Here is a 4813-nt window from a genome sequence, read left to right as displayed (position 1 = left end):
TCGGTCTGGGGGGCAAGCCTGGCTTGGGGCGAGGGCCCAGGGACCGATGCACTCATTCAACCACGAAGCCCTGGGTAAAGGTTTCCCTACCAAAGAAGTCCGACAAGAGTTGTTCCACAAACTTGTCCAGTCGACCAGTGGGCGTCGTCTCCGGAACGCCAAGAAGGCGTATGTTGTTGCGGCACCCCCTTGCCTCCAAATCTTCGTTCTTCATAGCCACGTCCTTCACGATCGTTTCGACTCTTTCCAGCCGTTTCAGGGAAGAAGAGGCGCCATCTTCGGGGTCGGAAACCCTGGACTCCACCACATCAAGCCTGCGATCGTGACCCAGGATTTTTGCGTTCATGTTGGCCAATTTCTTATCGAGGTTGTCAAAGCGGGCGTCTAGGGCCTTGAAGCCAGATCTCATTTCGGCTATCATGGCGGCAGCCATGGAGTTCGAGTCGGACCCCTCCACAAGGGGGCTGCCGTGGCAACAGTATCCGCAGTAGGGTCTGCCGAGGTGTAGGAGGCTTTTCAAATTGGAGTTTAGGCTGTCTCGGGTCTTTTTTAACCATTGTAGAAAGTGAGCTAGTGCCCAGGGAGGGCGACGCAGTTTATGGCGTGCAGGCGTATAAATGAGCTGGTCAACCGGAGCCGTGGTGAGCCCCCGGGTCAATGGGAGGGTGTAGAAGGGCAATCCCGGGCACTGTCGTGTGGATCAACCCGGATCTCAGGTTGCCCAGCGTGCCAGGACCAGCCGGGGCGCCACCAGAACAAGGACACCGTTGAGGGTCGCACAGCGCCAAGCAGAGTCACTGCACCAGAGAGGGTCCCCAAAGAGATGGTATGTGCAGGTCCGCTGCAGCTGGCCACGAACAGGAGACAACCAGGTGCGAATGTGTCACGGAAGAGCAGCCCACAGGGATTCCCCTCCAGGGGCAGCTGGTAGGTTAGGCAGGATAGTCGCCGTTTGCACAGCCGGGCGAGCCAGACGCGTGGGCGCTGCCGAGGGAGGGCCCGGGACAGGAGGTGGGCGGGAAGCAGAGCCAAATATCCCCCACCGGTCACAGAGCACCCCCCCCCCGGTGTCGAAAGGGGGGGAAAGCATAATCACCCTAATCCTACCGTCCCACCGCCACCTCTCGACACCCCACCACCACAGGACGCACTCCAGGCCGGCCTCCAAACCTACTGTGGGCCCCAGCCCCGAAAAACGCTGCAGGCCCGAAGGCAGTCACCGCCACAACGGTCGCGGGGGCGCAGCAGGGGAGGCCAGCCGGGAGACCGGGCACATGGGTAGCCCCTAGAGCAGCGGCGCGCAGGACGAGGCCAGCGTTCGGGCAGAGCAACAGGCGAAGACTCAACCCGGCTCCAACGGCCCTATCACGATGCCGGCGGTATCTCAATGCAGGCCCGGTGTCATCAGGCTCGACTGCCGTCCTCAGGAGTGCCGTAGCCGCACCAATCAGACATCCTCCGGTAGCTGAGAAGGAATCGTGTGGTTCTGCTCGCTCTACGGCATGAAAGCGCTGCTGGAAACGCCCGACCGGCGGAGCTCTATGCGGGTGTGGCCATCTTGGTTGCCTCCGTAGCCACGCCCCCATGGTATTAAGTATTTAGCAAACAATCCAACCTCAACTTTCTGGATTGGCAAGCACAAAAAAATGAAGGAAAACCAATACATAGCTGCGTTGATGTTAAGAGCAAATGTTTTGTATAGCAAAGAATCATCACTAGGGGAAGAAATCGAATATTTGCTACTTGCAGATACTGTAAAGATATCTGCGAAACAATTGCTCACATTTCAGGTGCTTGTCCTAAAACCAAGGACATAAGGATCAAGAGACATTACAAAACTTTGGAACTGCTCATCGATAGAGCAAAAAGGTGTGGTTGAATGACCTCATGTCAAAAACAGTCCAGGTGAACTACAAAAACCAGATGTGGTATTTACCAAATATGCTTCTGCTGTCGTGATTGATGTCTCAATTCAATATGAAAACTCACAGAATTCCCTTGAGCTAACGTTCGAGAGTAAAGTTAAATCTTATGAATATTTATCACAGGAAATCAAAGATCTCACCAGCTGTTCCACTGTAAAATTGCATGGCTTTATTGTTGGATGTAGGGGTATTTGGCATCAGTCTAATGATGTTGCTCTGGCGGATTTAGGTTTACAAATGTATTTTCCATTTATAGAGAATATTTGCCTGACTACTTTAATGGACACTCCTAAAATGTACTAAATATACATCGACAATTTAATGTCAAGCTAAATGCCTAGATGTAGTCTGTTTTGCATCACACATATTTCATTATTGTAAAACATATTGTTTTAAGAATGTTTATGTATTGATATTTAAATCTGGTTAGAACAGTTTTGAGTTTATACAAAGTAGTTTATAGTTGACATGTTGAATTTAAATATATAGTTAGAAATAAGAGTATTTATTCAATAGCTTTAGAATTATTATAGTTGTGTGTGTGTGTGACTATTTAGATATAGAAGTGTACATCAGTACAATTGAAATGTCTTGAATTCAGAATAGGTCTCAAATAATTGCATACACATAATCAGTACATATCACATATTGATTATCAATGTCCAGCTAATCATATTCTAAATTTCTCAGGACTGTTCGTAGACAATTTATATTGTTAGAATAGTACTGAAGGCTGTATCTTTAGCCTATACGTGATCCAAGTTCCTTTGAGGATTGCTTTAAGGGTGGCAGTACTCCGGAATGAATGTCATGTTGTTGGGAGCAAGACCGATTTGACGCTGATGGGCAGCAGTAATAACTCAGAATGAGCCATCCCGTGGTGGTACAGAAATACAGAATTGTTTGTTCATTAATACTGCACATGAATGGATGAATGAGATTACCACTACTCCTACCTACTGTCTAATGAAACCACAGCCCAGGGAATGGGCTTGGTAGAATAAGCGGGGTAAGACATTCCTGTTAAGCTTGACTCTAGTCTGACACTGTGAAGAGACATGAGAGGTGTAGGATAAGTGGGAGGCCCTCATGCCACTGGTGAAATACCACTGCTCTCTATTGTTTTTTTTCCCTACCTGTAGAGGCGGTGGGGCAAGCCCTGTAGAGTTTTCCCTTTTGGCTCTAAGTGCCTGGTGCCCCCCCACAGGTGTGACCCACTCCAGGGACAGTGGCAGGTAGGGAGTTTGACTCAGGTGGTACACCTGTCAATAGTTAACATAGGTGTCCCAAGGCAAGCTCAGGAAGGACAGATACCTCCCACGAAGCAGAATGGTAAAAGCTCACCTGATCTCGATTTTCAGTATTAATACAGACTGTGAAAGTGGACCTAACAATCCTTCGGACTTTTTGGGTTTCAAGCAGGATGTGTCAGAAAAGTTACCACAGGTATAACTGGCTTGTGACAGGCAAGCGTTCATAGTGACATCGCTTTTTGATCTTTTGATGTTAGCTCTTCCTATCATTGCGAAGCAGATATCACCAAGGATTGGATTGCTAGTCCACTAATAGGGAATTGGAATGTGAGCTGGGTTCAGACCATCGTGAGACAGGTTATTATTACCCTACTTATGATGTGTTGTTGTGATAGTAATCCTTCTCGGTACAAGAGGGACCTCAGGTTCAGACAATTGGTGTATGTGCTTGGCTGAGGAGCCAGTGGGGTACAGCTACCATCTGTTGGATTACGACTAAATGCCTCAAAGTCAGAAACCCCCCAAAACCATAATGCTACCGCAGTGCAGTGGAGCGGTGGGATAGCCCACCTCAGAGCTGGTGCATAGTAACGCTCGCTTGGGGACTGGAGCAAGGACAGAAGGATGTTGCCTCCATCACCCTTAGTGCACTACCTGTTTATGGTGCACCTGTTACTAAATCATTCATAGATGACGTGATTCCAGGTGAGTGTTTCGTAAGTAGCAGAGCAGTTAACTCGCTGCAATTCATTGAAAGTCATCCTCTGAGCCAAGCTTTTGCCTCTCTCTGTGGGTGCCCACGCCCCCCCTGGGGGGTACCTCTGCCACCAGAGGAACTTGGAAGTGTTGTGGGCCAGTGGGAGGACCCCACCACATGCCACCCATTACAGGGGTGGCCTCACACCCTGCACCACTGGGTGCAGGTACGGGGGGAGCAGGGTGACCAGATAGCAGGTGCAGGTGAGTTAGATAAGTTAGTATAGGCTAGTGTTAAGTATAGTTAGGATATGTAGGGTTAGTTTGTTTTTGTAGATAGTACTTTTTCAAGAATAATAAATATATCATTGTTCACTAGTTGACCCACTGACTGCGAGCCATTATATTCATCCACATACACAATGTTTATGCCACAGCAGAGTAGTCTCTCCTGGCAGACAATAGGCATACTATTCTTGGTAGTAGGTGTTGTTTATTGGACACCAACCAGAGCTGTTTAACTAAACTGCACTTTTCAGGTTGACCGGTATTTTGCTGTTGGCCAGCCCAACATGAGCAGTTCAGTCTCCCCAGTCGCTGTTAGGGAGTTGGGGAAGCAAAGACACAATCCCATCAGTCTCGGATGTAGAGCTGTGGTCGCCTGTCCCAGCCAATACTCGCATTGCTCTTATGCTGTTTTCTATTATAAATAGCATGCAAGCAGTGCTTATATTAGCTGTGATGCACAGTGCTTAGTTTCACTTTGCCCACCCGGCATACATTGCTCATCTTCAGTTCAGCCAGACAGCGCTTTGCGGGTGGATCTCGAAGAGTGGGCACGCGGGAGTGCAAAGAAGAAAGTTGACTGCTGAGGTAAGTTGATTGCTTATTTATACTCATGCAGAGCATTCCAATATTGTCGGTCGAGCTCAAGCTATG

General features: G+C 48.7%; 1 pseudogene; it reads left to right on the top strand.

Annotated features, from left to right (window-relative positions):
- Positions 1-2922: 2922 nt before the first annotated feature.
- Positions 2923-3956, top strand: LOC144765667 (28S ribosomal RNA; annotated as a pseudogene).
- The last annotated feature ends 857 nt before the right edge of the window (positions 3957-4813 follow it).

The sequence above is a fragment of the Lissotriton helveticus genome, chromosome 6 (genome assembly GCF_964261635.1).
Source record: "Lissotriton helveticus chromosome 6, aLisHel1.1, whole genome shotgun sequence".
NCBI classification, from domain to species: Eukaryota; Metazoa; Chordata; class Amphibia; order Caudata; family Salamandridae; genus Lissotriton; species Lissotriton helveticus.
This window is presented reverse-complemented; position numbering and strand designations above follow the sequence as displayed.